The following is a 16283-nucleotide window of genomic DNA, read 5'->3' as shown; positions in this document are numbered from 1 at the left end:
TTCTTTATATATTTTGGAATATTAACCCCTTACTAATAAATGGTTTAAAAAATATATATTTTTTTCCATTCTGTAAATTGCCTTTACATTTGTTGATTGTTTCTTTTGCTGTGCAGAAGCTTTTTAGTTTGATGTAGTCTAATTTCTTTAATTTTACTTTTATTGCTTGTGCTTTTGGTGTTATATTCAAAAAGTCATTGCCAAGACCAATGTCAAAGAATTTTCCCCTATATTTTCTTATAGGAGTTTTAATATTTTGGGCTTATGTTTAATTTTTTAATCTATTTCAAGTTAATTTTTGTGAGTAGTGTAAGGGGTTTAATTTCATTCTTCTGTATGTGGTTATCCAATTTTTCCAGCATCATTTATTGAAGAAACTATCTTTTCCTCACTAAAATATTGTTGGTTCCCTTTTCAAATATTAGTTGACTATATATGTGAGGGTTTATTTCTGGGCTCTTGATTCTGTTCCATTGCTGTTTGATTACTATAGCTTTGAAATCAGGAAGTCTGATGCCTCCAGCTTTGCTCTTCTTTCTCAGGATTGCTTTATCTATTTTGGGGTCTGTCATGGTTCTATTAAAAATTTTAGGACTTTTAAAATTTTTTTCTGTGTAAAGTGCAACTGGAATCCTGATAGAGATTGCATTTAATCTTTAGATGGCTTCGGGTAGTATAGACATTTTAACAACATTGATTTTTCTGATCCATGAACATGGGATATCTTCCATATATTTGTGCTTTATTCAATCTCTTTCATCAAAGTCTTATATTTCTCAGTGTATGAGCTTTCATATCCTTAGGTAAATTTATTCCTAAATATTTTATTGTTTTTGATGTTATTATGAATGGGATTTTTTTTTCTTTTTCAGATCTTTTGTTGTTATTCTACAGAGACATTACTAATTTCTATATGTTGATTTTGTACTTGCAAATTTACTTTATTCATTGAGTAGTTCCAACAGTATTTTGGTGAAGGTTTTAGGATTTTCAATATATAAGATAACATAATCTGCAATTAAAGACATTTTTCATTTTTTCTAATTTAGGTGCCTTTTATTTCTTCATTTTGCTTGATTGCTCCAGCTAGGATTTCCAATACTATGTTGAAGAGAAGTGGTGAGAGTGGGCATTCTTGCATTGTTTCCAATCTTAGAGGAAAAACTTTTCATCTTTTTAAACTTTTAATCTTTCACCTTAAGTATGATGTTGCTGTTGTGTGTGTGTGTGTGTGTGTGTGTGTGTGTGTGTGTGTTTCCTCTAACAGTATGCTGGAACTTCTCCACTGGAAACCTAAACTTCCACAAAGGTTCTTTTCTCTCTTGTCCATGGGTGATTGTCTAAGATGGAGCATTCAAGGGACTCTTGGACTGAAGCCAACAGGGGCTATACAGGTCTCATGGACCACTGCAGGATATAAAGACTGAGCTCTGTATCCTTATTAATTGATGAGCAGGGGCATGAGACTCTTTCCCAGTCCCTCTGTATGGTGTTGGATCCCACAGAGTTCTCACAAAGGCACTTTTGCCTGTGGATAAAATTCCAAATTTATCCATAGGCATAAGTGCCTTTGTGGGAGGGGCCCCTTTGAGGGAGGGGAGTGATGAGGGATGTCTACTTAGCCATGTTGCTGATGTCACTCACCGTATGTTCTTTCTTTTTCTGATGCATCAACTTTGGAAGCCTTGGATCTGGACTGTTCAGTTACTAAGGACTATCCCAATTAATACAGGCACTAATCAACACAGCATAAGTAAATTAGAACAAGGGGAAAATTATAGAATACATAAAGAATTTAAGAAGCAATATATATTCTAGCCTCCTTTGTCATAGATTAGGTGACCATAGGTGTATGGGTTTATCTCTGGACTTTCTGCCCTGTTCCATTGATCTATACTTCTGTTTTTGTGCCAGTACCATACTGTTTTGATTACTGTAGCTCTGTAGTATAGTCTGAAGACAGGGAGCCTGATTCTAACAGCTCTGTTTTCCTTTCTCAAGATTGCTTTGCCTATTCGGGGTGTTTTGTGTTTCCATACAAATTGTAAAACTTTTTGTTCTAAGTCTGTGAAAAATGTTATTGGTGATTTGATTGCATTGAATCTGTAGATTACTCTGGGTAGTATCGTAATTTTGCAAAGATGCTTAACATCACTAATTGTCAGAGAAATGAAAATCAACCTACAGTGAGGTATCACCTCACACTGGTCAAAATGGGCATCATCAAAAAATCTACAAACAATAAATGTTGGAGAGGGTGTGGAGAAAAGGGAACTCTCCTACACTGTTGGTGGGAATGTAAATTGGTGTAGCCTCTATGCAGAACAGTATAGAGGTTCCTTAAAAAACTAAAAATAGAGCTACCATATGATCCAGCAATCCCACTCCTGGGCATGTATCCAAAGATAACCATAATTTGAAAATATACATATACCCCAATGTTCACTGCAGCACTGTTTATCAGAGCCAGAACATGGAAGCAACCTAAATGTCTATCAACAGGGGGATGGAAAATGAAGATTCAATACATATGTAAAATGGAATATTACTCAGCTATAAAAAAGAATGAAATAATGTCATTTGCAGGAAAATGAATGGACCTAGAGCTTGTCATACTGAGTGAAGTAAGTCAGACAGAGAAAGATAAGTATCATATGATATTGCTTATATGTGGAATCTAAAAAACTGGTACAAATGAACCTATTTACAAAGCAGAAATAGAGTCACAGATGTAGAAAACAAACGTATGGTTACTAAGGGGGAAAGGGGGGGATAAATTGGTAGATTGAGACTGACATATACACACTACTATATATAAAATAGATAACTAATAAGAACCTACTGTATAGCAAAGGGAACTCTACTCAATACTTTGTAATGGCTTATATGAGAACAGAATCTAAAAAGGAGTGGATATCTGTAAATGTACAATTGATTCACTTTGCTGTACAGCAGAAACTAACACAACATTATAAATGAACTATATTCCAATAAAATTCATTAAAAATATAAATAAAATAGATAACCAACAAGGACCTACTGTATAGCACAGGGAACGATGCTCAATATTCTGTAATAACCTAAATGGGTAAATAATTTGATAAAAGAATAGATACATGTATATGTATAAGTGAATCATTTTGCTGTACACCTATAGTAACACATTACTGTTAATCACCTATACTCCAATATGAAATAAAAATTTTTAAAAAACAAAAGAAAATAGATAACCACAAAAAAGCTATATTAATACATTAAATGTTTGTCTTGATATTCTACTGACTAGAGGTAGGCCTCAAAATTAATTGTGAATTTGTAAGTAGTCAGTGTAAAACAGAAATACAATTGGTTACTATTGTGTCCATAAGATAAAAATAAACCAGTTGACTGGGGAAAAATACCTATTATTTGTATTAAGACAGACAGAAAATTCCCCCTTTATTTTCAGACAGGGCAACATGACCTAACAACTCTGTTTATTCTTTGATGACATTTAAACGCAGGACTTTTACAGTCAGAGGAGATGTTTCTCAAATTTACTTTGATTATGTAAATCCTCAAAACAGATTATCTCAAGAAAAACAGACTATTCTCGAGGTTCAGTTAGGTCAGGCTTCATTTTTGCTTATTCAATATGAACTTGTCAATATCATGTAACTATTCCAACTTTTAAATACATGTGTAAAATTCTACTGGAACTGTTTACAGAAATAAGGATATTATTTGTGTCTAATCAATTTGTGTTGTGCTTAAAGTATAACTGAGGTCAAATTAGGGTATTTGCCTACAAACCATAAATTAATTTTCCTGCATTACTTGAAGAATTGTTCATTCACACTTTTCCATCTTTCTAGCTTGTTTACTATCAGGAATGTTAGAAGACTGTACTGTAGTTTGAACTATGTGGCAAATTTCTCATCAATTCATTTAGAAATTCCCAAATATCTGTGTGTTGTTATGGAGAACATATTTTATGTCTGATTCATTTTTCATCAGAGTACTTCTATTTATTTTTATGTGCCAAATCTTGGTGGAAAATCTGAGTCTATTCTTTCTTTCTTCCCCCTCCCCTTTTTTTTTGGTAAAGCTATTTTGACAATTTGATTTCTAGTTAATTTTTAATGAGAACCAAAAAGAAACACGTAGAGATGTTGCATTTTTTAAAGTGTGATATCAATAAAGAAAACATTATCTTTCTTAGAAAACTTTGCTACGCGAACTTGAGATTTTATGGACACTAGTGTAAATCAATGATCCATGAGAGCAAAACATGCTCTAGGTTCTAGGTCAATATAAATACCAAAAGACGAAAGATGAGAGCAAGATGCTTTTGAACATGGTTTCAAATGTGTTACATTCACCTGAATTTTAAGGATGATATATTTAGTTCCCTTGCATAAGAAGGATTTAGCTGGCCCCTGAAAACTAAGCACACTGACAAAGATATCCTTTACCAGTCACAGCAATGTGCCTCTACCAGCAACTGACTGAAAGAAAAAATGTCATCATTATATGTCTCATGGCCTTTATTAAAAAAAGGAAGTAGTGTGTAGTCCAATTTAACTTAGGATTTTTTATGATATTGAGAAATTACTGGAATGTTCTCAAGTTATATGGAACAAAATACACTAGTAATTCCTCGTAAAAACCAGTTTGAAGACTGATATATGAACATTAACATTGTAAAATTATTTCTAGGCCTCTTATCATCCCAGCTTAAATATTCCGATAACCTTCCATTTTTTTCCTAGCTTGATTTCCAGATATTCTGTGCCAAGTATATTTGAATTCAACTGTGGCTAGTCCATTATGCCATGATCAGAATAGTTTTATCATCTTTATCAGTTTGAAAGATGCACTTCACACATTGGAAATAGTTTTTCACAGGTAGATTTCACACCTAGTTACTCCAAAGAGAATTGACATATGGTAGAGATTTTTTTTTTAATTCACAAGCTGCTTAAAATAGAGATTAGTAGAAAGTTCAACTTGATAATTATAAAATGCAGAATACTAAATCAACTAAATAAAAAGAATTAAAATACAAAGATAAAGCACAATCACCCTTACCCTGCAATACTGCTGTTAATACTCTCAATTGCACATCATGAACAATTACCCACTCAGTAAAATCTTTTTTTTTCATTTTGATATGGCCACATATCACCTTTAACAAAAAGAATGAAAAATAAAAAACATTTTTCCCTTTAGTTGTAAAGCATCTTCTACTTAAACTGCCTCCATTTCTTAAGTATTTTAGTTGCCTAGGAAACATACAAAGGATTTTCTGCAATAGCAGGGATCCATTTAACCACCAAATTCCTTCTGTAAGCCTGGTTCATCATTTCTATATTGCGGAATTCTTCAACAGAGCACTTGACTGCAGCCAACTGGCTTGCTACCATATCACACTTTCATTCTAATAAAACGGGCCAAACAGATTTTCAGAGAGTTAAAGCACAGAGTCGTGGCCCTTAACAGTATGATCCAGATTTCCAAATCCAATTTCCTTGGGATTCTAAAGTTTGAGAAGGAGTATCTATTTTCAGATGTTAACCTAATCTATTATCTGCTACAAAAGATCAGTACACATTAACACTGGAGAGATCACTTTATTCTTGTCTTAATTTTTTTAAATGTATTAACTCTTTTAGGAAACTAGGATACCATTTATAACATACAAAGTGGTCTTCTACAGATTTGTTAGCTCTATTTGACTTTTATATATTTTATCAGTATAGCATTGGTGTAGAGGAAAAATTACAGATTTCAGGTCATACAGAGGGATTTATTACAGCAGCTAGATTGCCAGTGGAGTTGTGGGGGAATAACAATCTCTGTTGCTTCCAGGTTCCCACATCTAGATAATGATAAAAATAAGATCTAAATCCAAAGGTCACTGTGATCCAAAGGCCCCTGGTATGCAGGTGTGGTATGGAGTGGAGAAAGGAATCTTCTCTCCACTTCTCCCAGGGATGTTAAGAGTTTGAATATGTTGGAGATGGCACATGACAGTAATATTTGAATTACTACTAGTATACAATCACATTTGAATTCACAGGCTGGTGATGTCTCAAGTCATTATATATACTTTTAAATAACACTTATACAAAGCGGGTGTATGTAAACATACTGTGAACATGTTCACTAAGCTTGAATTTATATTTAGTTACTTTACAAATGATAAAAACTGTGAACTTTCTATTATTGGCTACCAGGCCTTATCAATCTAAATATCCTCTCTTTGTTCAGTTATTTTTGAAGATATTCCTATCAGGTAAAAAGCCTCTTAGTGTCATTTTTAGAACATTAGTCAAAATAAAGGAACACATATTCCTGATAACTAAGCAATTTTAGGTGAAAGAGAATACTTTTCATTAAATTTACTTTTATTAGGTAATATGCATATGCTCATGCACTAATATTCTTGTCTCATTTATAAGGTATCTCACGGGATGTGACTACATCTCATGCCTCCTTTACTCCTTTCCTCTATAGTTCCTTGACACAATAAATACCATGTAAATGATACTACTGAGAAGACTTACACTTCACGAGGGGGACTAGGTTTTTGGAACACAATTCAGTCTACATCTTCAGCTTTTATCATTTTAACTCACTTTTCTTTTGTTAGACACGTTGAAAATGGATGACATCAGATGATCAAAGTACAGTATTAACAAAGTTGCAGTATTGAATATGTTTCACCTGCACTATTTTTGAATCACAATTCACTGCAAATGACAAGACAAAAGTCTTTATTAGTAAGATTCGGGGACACAGTCTTCCTATAGACTTTGAAAGATACATAGGCATTCACCTGTCTTTCTCTAACTGGAAGTTAGTATAATAGAAAGGATTGCACAGGAAGAGTTCACATCAGCTGTTATCATTTTGGAAATGAGAAAATCAATAAATAATAATTATAGTATAAACAAAAGGGAGGCTTTATTTCTCTTAAGAATATTAAGCAGGGTTTAATCTACCAAGGTTTTAAAATATCATTTCAAAACCTTTATTACAGAGGGCTGAAATCATTCTTATTATTCTGAACCAGATGATTTCCTAGGATTCCTTACAGCTTTTTCATTCTATGCGCTAAAAAAGATACAAACAAAATGCTAATTGAATCAAGAATACATATTTTGAGTGAAATCAAGTCTTTTGAAATTTATGTGGAAGTACAATTTTAAAGAAAATATCAAGAACTTAACATCCCCATAAATTTAAAAGGTGGAAAAGATTGCCCTAATCCTAGTCAACAGAATAAAGAACCTCACAGTTTGTCGGAAAAAAAATGAGAATTAAGAACAAAAGTTAGAGAAATTAGCAAAAGAATAGTGTAAATAAATAAGAGAGTTTATCAAAGTAAGGTTTAAAAGCAAAACCCATGTAAGCCTTCATGATACAAATTTATAAGCTTTGAAAAAAATGGCCAAATGGTCTCTAAATTTGTCAATAAAAGGACTACTTCTCCTTAAACGGTAAACTACAACTTTTAAAAATTTCCAAAGGATAACATTCTTTTATCGAAGTGTTAAATTGCTCTTTGTGTTTCTGAAACCATAATTTACACTTTTATTCTAAATCCTGAATATGGACTCTCCCTGGATTTTTAATATCAATCTTGACCAAAGATCCACTTTCTTGGCTTTTCTACTCCCTGTTTATAATGTAGACAGTTCCCAATGCTATTTTTCCTCCCTCCACCATGATAGCTCACCAGTTCTAATCTTATGGGTTGATTTTCAACCTTGCATAGTCCCTTCTCACATATCTACACATTGGAATATCAAGTGTTCTTCAAAATTAACCACAAATACCATTTTCTCCAAAATGGTCATCACTCCAGCCACAAGTGGGTTAATTCTCTCTCTCTCTCTCTCTCTTTAAAACATTCTCTGTGCTTCTCACTATCAAGATATAATATTTCTCTTATGTTCTTGTAATATATGTGTTTGTTTCTGAGTGTATATATATCTTATCTTTCCCACTAAACTTTAAACTCCCTAAGAAGAATTAGAGTCTAGTTAATAGTTAAGTCCTCCTGTAGCCTTTAGCATGTCTTCTTCCCAGAAGGATGCTCAGATCTATCTGTGAATGATGAAAACATAATATATCTCATTCATTTATTCAGTAAATGTTTATCTATATGCTGAAGGAGCAAGAAAAAAGAGTAAACATTTCAGGGACTGTTAACATAAGTAAGTTAGAAGAATACAAGCTTGCATTCAATCTCTCTTTTTTTCCCTAAAATAAAGGGATATCATTATTGCAGAATATGGAGGGTATTTTTTTTTCTTTTGTCAGAGAAACCTGGCTTCCACTTAAATGCTTCGTGGTTGAGCAAATTAATCTCTCTGAGCTTCAGTTCGTTCACTTATAAAATAGAGATAATACTTATAGTTCATTATAAGGGGCAAATGGCAACTCTATGAGAAGTGTTCAGCTTAGTGCTTGATACACAGATGTTTATAAAAGGATAAACATGAGATTCTCTTGTGGGGGATTGAGAGATGTACAATAATGTTTGTTTTCTTTAAAGTAAAGCTTAGAACACTACATCTTATGATTACAATAGAAAATAAAGTTTTTACACATTAAAAAAATGGCAGGGAGACCACATATTCCATCTTCTTAAAATAGTATTTTTTAATATAATTATCTATCTATCAAGTCAGCATAACTCTTTACCTTTGGAGACCTTTTAATTTCTTCTTTGAAAGAGATAAAAGTAAAGTGACCTAATTTTTGAAATATATATTTTAAAAACCTAAAGTACGACGTTCAATCATTTAGCAACAAGTTTTCATTATGCAGAATTTTAAATATTTTGTGTATGATTAATCAATGGAGACAAGCTTAGATCCAAGTTTTTTTTTTGTTTTGTTTTGTTTGTTTGTTTGTTTGCGGTACGCGGGCCTCTCACTGCTGTGGCCTCTCCCAGTGCGGAGCACAGGCTCCGGACGCACAGGCTCAGCAGCCGTGGCTTACGGGCCCAGCCGCTCCACGGGATGTGGGATCTTCCTGGCCTGGGGCACGAACCCGTGTCCCCTGCATCGGCAGGCGGACTCTCAACCACTACGCCACCAGGGAAGCCCTAGATCCAAGTTTTATAGTGAGCCTATATTTATGACTTACCCTGGGTGTGGAGCCCACAAACACAGACATGTAAAGAGACATTATTTACCCCAAATAGAAATATTTTCCTGTAGAAACAGGGTTTCCCCACCACTCACATTGCTACAGAGTGGACATATTGGTCTTCTGGTTTCTTTATTCTTTAGCCTAACTGGTATCCTGGGGAAAATCCCTTTTCCTATGTCTGCCTCTCCCCTCATCAGAAACCTATATCATAGAGGGGTGAAGGTGTGACTAAGGTCTGGGGACAAAAAGCATTTCATTTTGATGCCCACAGGTACTGTGCACATGAAACGACTCAGAAAATCATAGGCAGGAACCAAGGTCGCACTACTGGAAGGACTAGAATTTTTCTTTCCCTGATTGAACCTGAACCTAGCAGGCTGTAGCCTAGTAGCTGATGGTAGCCACCTTGCTGCCTTTTAGCACTTAACAATAAAGACTTAATACAGGAAAAGAGAGCCAAAAGAAGAAGAAAGGAGACAGATACGTCTGTTGTAGGCAGAAAAATGGATCACCAAAGATATCCACATTGAAATCCCTGGAACCTGTGGATATTTTATGTTACCTGTAGAAGGGATCAAGGTGGAATCAAGGTTGACCTTAAGATATAGAGATTATCCTTGTGGACTCAATACAATCAGAAGGGTCCTTAAAAGTTAGAAGAGGGATGCAGGAGAGTTTGTGCCAGAGTTATACAAGGTCAGAAAAGACTCCACCAGCCATTGCTGGTTTTGAAGATGGAAGGGAGCCACAAGCTAAGGAATGTGAATGGCCTCCAGAAACTGGAAAAGGCAACAAGAAAAAAAAAGATTCTTCCCAAGAGCCTCCAGAAAGGAATGCAGCCCTGCCTAGTGAGACTCATTTCAGACTTCTGACTCCAGAAATGGAAGATAATAAATTGGTCTTGTTTTAAGCCACTAAGTGTGTGGTCATTTATTACAGCAGCAAGAGGAAACACAGTACTCTAACTCTTTGTGTAAAGTTTCCAATAATGCCTACGGTCTTTTCAGTGGCATGAGCCGTAAATGTATTATTTCTTTTATCTTTGTATGGTTGGTATCTTGTAGTTTACCCAGTTAGGCACTATGGCTAAATGTGGGTTAAGGAGCAAGTTTTTTGGGGAAACATACATCCCAGGATTCAGTCAAACCAGAAGGCTTGGGTTCCCTTATTCTCCTTAACTTTCCAATGTGAGGCTTACTGGGGCCGGCTGGGCACACAGTAAGAATAGGTGTTCCAGGGAGGAATGTGGCCTCATCTCACATCCCTGGGAATTGACACCGCAGATCAGAGTAACCAGGCCTTCTCCTCTTGCTGATCCCTCAGTAGTAAACGTCTCCAGTAAAGCCTATTACCTTGACCATACTTTGCGTTATTGTACAATTCACCCTGAATCTTCACAAACAACAGGTGGAAACCTCTAAAGGACTCACCTTGCCTGACATCTTCACATTTGAGACCATTTCTGTCATTTCCAGCTGAGCCATTTGATGAATATCTGATACCTGATGAATACAGTAATAAAAGGATTTTGTCTCCTTCCTAGAATTCTCTTAAGCATTGATCCTAAATTCTCTGGAGATTTCATTCATTCATTCACTCTTCCAGGCAACACAATTCACTAAGCACATGATTATAATCTAGATGCTGAAAACGTAAATATAAAGAAGATACCATATATCTCCCCAAGGAGTTCATGGATTAATAAGACAAATGGGAAAATAAGCAGAAATTACAATGCAATATGATATATTCTCTAAGATAAGTATTTGTAAGGTAAGAGAATGGGAAGATAACAGAGAGAAGCATGATGAAAAGACTCATAGATGTTAGCTGTATTTAGAATCTGGACTCAACTATAATTATTCTTTTCCCAAATGGGAAGAAAGAACATCCTGAGATAAAATGATTAGTAAAAAAACAAGCTTCCTGACTACAGAATACATGTCTGCATTTCTTGGCAGGAGGAACGACTAAATATGTCAACTCAAGTGCAAAGGCTTGACTATAGTAGGTGCTTAAAGAACACTTGTGGAATGAATGTCTAAATGGATAATTAGCAAAAAATAGCTGATGGTGCCTAAATTACGTTACTAATTGTCACCACCAATAAAGTGAAGTAATTTATAATTATAGTTAGAAAAATTTCTTGTATTGAATTTAGTTTTGACAAATAGCAGCTTAAATAGTGACAAAAAGAAACTGGAGGCTTTACGGTTAAGAAAATCGGCTTTAGATACCAGCCAGCCTGGGTTAGAGTCTTGACTGTTCTCCTTATTGGCCACTGTGACCTTGGCCAGGATACATAACCATCCTAAATGTGTTTCCTCCTAACAGGCTAAATAACTTTGGAGCCTATTATTTAGAAAATCTGATGATTAAAGGAAGTAATATATTTGAAATGCTTAGCAGAGAGCCTAGAATTTAGTAAACACTCAATAAGTGTTAGCTCTAATGATAACTAATAATAAATATCCATATGAAAATAACTTTTAAACATGAAGTGAGACTTACAGAAGTTGAAAGATTTAATCTGGAAAATATTAACTATAACATAACTATTTTTATAAGAGATCTCATTGGTGTAATCATTTATTGTGATTTTGGCCCATATGTCTATGTCAGAGAAATGGAATATGGCCAAGGATTTTTAAGTAATTGTGTAAAATTGCTCCTGTTATGTAAAATTAATTGAGGGCTTGCTCCAGCAGCTGTTATGTGTACACAGAGGCTGCAAACCCTATTAAACAGAGTGATAACCATATAATCATGTTTTTCACATATCACTTTGTGCTAGCTATCACAATGAAAGGTTTACAAACAACAGTGACTTGTTTAAATATTATTGACACAATTAGATTCTCCCAGTGTGTGAATTACTCCCTAGAAATAGATCCGGCATTTTGGAAATTAGATGATCTCTATTTTAATATAACATTACCAACTATTTTTCAAAACATCCAGTTCAACTGAAATCTATCCAAGTTAAACATCTGCACTGGCCAAATCTACAAAGAGCATTTTGGCATCACCCTTAGCTGTTTCCTTTATCACAGTCAAGAACTCTTCTACAAACACTTACATCATGTTGTATAATGGACAAAATATTTCATATATGCTCTATAATATGTTCTGACTGGATTTGCTTATCTCTGTAGTACAGATAAAAGTTGTTAACATTGAGATGGTTAAAGACTTACACCTAACATCATAGCGTATAGCCTCAGAATCTCTTTTGATTTTGCAACCTTGACTTTCTCCACATCATACATCGTCTCCACCTCCACATCACTAGAGTCAATACACCACAAAATACCTTGCAGAATCATATGTTCACATTAGTTTTTTAGTTTCCCCATCTAACTTTAAATTGTGGCAGTCAACTGTTTCAGATCCTTTTTTGTCTAATCTCATTTGACTTTGGGAACACCGTCTTTGGAAGAAGAAAACAGGTGGAGCTTACCATTGCTGACAAGGGCTACTTTGCTCTAACGATTGTGATATTAATTTAGAGGATCCATAGATTTTGCAGTCAATGCACAGCCAATATTTAATGAGCTTGAGTTAATTATCTTTTTTCCCTTTAGATAATTTTTATGTGGCTCACAATTACACTTAAATTTTAGATAAATCAACCTTCAGGAGCAAACCTGGAAACTATAATAAATATAGTTCTACCTGTAAGGGACACTTCTATATAGTATAGCTTAAATAGAGAATAATTTCATATCTATTATTTCATATGTTCCGCCCCTTCATTTGATTATCTCTGCATTACAGATAAGGAAATCAACATTTATAATAGTTACAAGACTTATACCCAAATTCATAGAATGTGGTCTTAGACTCTGTCAAACCCTTGAGTTTCACCACATTGCCTCCACTTCATTATAATCAATATATCACATCCTGACATATTTGAAATCAGGTTACACCCAGCTGATGAGAGCAGTCTCATCTCTTATTCCCTGGATTGACCTGTGAAAACTTTGGTTACCTGGGTGGGTAAAGCAGTTAAAGAACACCCTTCACAGAAAACTGTTAAAAGGAGGCTTATCCCTGCCTAAGGATTTGCCAAAACAGTAGGCATCTTCTAGAGACTGCAAACACTGTGTATGAAACCCAAGGTAATCTCAGCAGAGTGACGAGTGTTTGACCATGAAGTTTAAGGGAATTCCTTGAAGGAATAATAATTAAATAGTATTTATTTTTGACCATGATCTCTGAGATGAGAAAATAATTTTCTATTCAGGGCAGGGAAATAAGTGCTAGAGAGGGGCTCTGGGGACTAAACGTTTACTTGCAAGAATACAGCAAATTTCTTGGAGTAGACTTATTCCTCAGGCCTCCTTTTAGCTGATTTATTCACATGATACATGTCTGCAGGCTCTAGACAAAAATCTAAAATTAAATATTTTGCTAAGGGATTTAGCTTGGATCTTGATATAGGTTTTCAGGCTTAAAAATAGACAACTAGGGCTTCCCTGGTGGCGCAGTGGTTGAGAGTCCGCCTGCCGATGCGGGGGACGTGGGTTCATGCCCCGGTCTGGGAGGATCCCATATGCCGCGGAGCGGCTGGGCCCGTGAGCCATGGCCGCTGAGCCTGCGCGTCTGGAGCCTGTGCTCCGCGACGGGAGAGGCCACAACAGTGAGAGGCCCGCGTACCACAAAAAAAAAAAAAAAAAAAAAAAAAATAGACAACCAAATTTCCCCCCCAAGGCATTATAAAATTATTGGTATACTATCAATATCTGTCAATGCCTCCAGCCAAAGGCCATCAGGAATACTATAGTTGAACAAAGTTTGGTTTATTGCCTCTGCAATGGAGGAGAACGCTCTCCATGGGGAACTGTGGGTTTTTTCATAAGAGGCTGTTAGAAAAGACTTACGGTATCGGAGTTTGTGTTAAATTATTTGGAGAAAGGTTAAAGAAAGTAACCTTTTCTCTAGATTGAATGTAAGCCAGAAAGCAGGGGTAATTCTACTATTAGGTAGCTTAATAGAATTCTTATCTGAAGACAGAAGGTAAAAAGCAAGACTAAAACTGTGATAAAGTGACAACAGAGCAGGATTGGGGAACATTTGGTCATTTTTGTGATTTAGACAATATTCATGTATTTATCTGCATTTGTATCTGATTACAGAATGTTCTTGCATTTGTCTTGATGCATCATAATCATAGAATGACCTAATGTAGTGTGGGTCTTCTGTTACATTATTTACGTTCAACATGAGGACATCATTATCTAGCCTTGAATGTCAGGAAACTCCAAGTAAGGTATAGCTGATAGTACCAGGGCCATTCCCATCTCTCATGGGCTGCTTCTTTTTTTTTCCCCAGCTAGGACAGCTATGAACACCTGTACAGTCAATAGCAAATCCCTGTGAGCAAGTACTTTAAAATATATCCTGAATCTAACCATTTCTCAAACCTTTCATTCTACAACCCTCATCCAAGTCAACATTATTAACTACCTGGATTCTGCTTCTACAGGATTTTTCTGTCCCCTAAAGTTTTGTCACTACTTAGCAGCCAGAGTGACCTCTTCCAATGTAAATCAGACCATGTAACTCTCCTATGCACAGACTCCAATGACTTCCCATCACCCTCTCAGGCCAGTATCCAAAGCCTTCACCATGATCTCACTTGGCTATTTCTCAGATATTTTTCACTGCCACACATGCTATCTTGGTTTTTTGTACTTGCTGTATCCTTTATCAAGAATGCTTTTTTATCCAGGTCACCAGAAGGCTCACACTCATATTTCATTCAGGTCTCTATTCAGATCATCACCTGTTGGAGAAGCCTTCCTTAAACACTATTCTCTTTGTTTTTTATTTTCTCTAATTTTTTTTCTTTTTCTTCTTCTTCTGCATAGTATTTTTTCACTACTGTATGTATATTATTTATTTGGATATCTGTTTATTTTCTATCTCCTCTTCTAAAATCCAAATTCCATGAGGCTTAGAACTACAATTATTTGACCACTGTCAAAATAAGCTCTGTATCCTCAGAGCTTAGAACATTTCCTAACACATAGTACAGGCTTAATCATGGATAAAGTCTATATCCAGAGAGTATGCATTTAGTCACTAGCCACAAAAGGAGCAGGTTAATTCTATGATTAGGTGGTATTATATTGAACCATAAAAAATAGCTGTTTCTGAAAGTCAAGATGGTTAAATAATGGCCATTTCATATCACCTCAATAGATAAGAACTCCTCCCATTACTGTGATGTAGGGCAGTTAGCCCTACACTGAAACAGGCCAACTTGAGCAATAAAATCTCTACTGTGTGAAATGTACACCAGTCATGCTTTTATTCATTACTTCATTTAATGAACATTTATTTAGAATTTATCACCTCTGCCCTTTATAAGATGCAGTGAATATAGGGATAAACAAGGCAAAATTCTTCCTTCAAATAATACACTGAGGGAAGATAGATACAAAAGATAAAACAGAATGAGAATGGCCTCATGGAGTTACAGAAAGTACTGTATGGTAGTCCAGTGAAGGGTACTCTGAATTTGTCCAGGACATGATACCTAATTTGAGGCTTTATGAATGAGTTAGGAGTTCACCTATGACTCAGGGATTGGAAGAGAGCCATTTAGGTGGAAGGGCAAATCCTGGCTATTTGAGAGAGCATATTTTGTTTGGAAAGTATGGACATTTCCTGGAATAGAAAGAATGGAGCAGTTTCCTGAGGCCTTTAGCAGAGGAATAGGCAGGACCTGGTGTATAATACAGTGATCCTTCACAGTGAGGTCTGCTGCATTCTGAGTCCTTGAAGTAGCGGAGCAAGCAGTTTGGGAGCTTTAGGAGTTTGGGTCTTCCACTGTAAGTCACATACCAGCTGTATCAATGTTCTCACCCCTTAGCCTTACCAACAGGGTTTGTAGTTTACAATATGACATACATCATCCTTGGAAAACTACTGTTCTATCTTTATGCCTAATATACTAATTACAAAACATTTTAGTTTGAAGATCTTTGATATAAAATCTCCATGATGAAGCATTACAGAGAATGGATATGATCACTAGTAAAATGTGTGAAAGAAGAAAAAAATTGTTTTTTTTTTTTTAGCCAGAACCACAGAGAACAGAAGCTGTGTATGTGCATATATTTCTT

At 35.3% G+C, this 16283-nt stretch overlaps 1 protein-coding gene across 3 annotated transcripts in view; it reads right to left on the bottom strand.

Annotated features, from left to right (window-relative positions):
- Window positions 1-16283, bottom strand: part of PTPRD (protein tyrosine phosphatase receptor type D) — a 2148730-nt gene that overhangs the window by 1926668 nt on the left and 205779 nt on the right. The window contains exon 2 of one of the 3 annotated variants that reach the window (XM_081238160.1): window positions 10578-10649. The exons of the other annotated variants lie outside the window; for them this stretch is intronic. The gene's annotated coding sequence lies outside the window, so the exon portion shown is untranslated. The remainder of the gene's footprint in view (window positions 1-10577; window positions 10650-16283) is intronic. 3 annotated transcript variants of the gene reach the window in all.

This window comes from Mesoplodon bidens, assembly GCF_964165515.1.
Source record: "Mesoplodon bidens genome assembly, chromosome: 6".
In the NCBI taxonomy this organism is placed as follows: Eukaryota; Metazoa; Chordata; class Mammalia; order Artiodactyla; family Ziphiidae; genus Mesoplodon; species Mesoplodon bidens.
The sequence above is the reverse complement of the archived record's forward strand: the minus strand, read 5'-3'. Positions and strand labels throughout refer to the sequence as shown.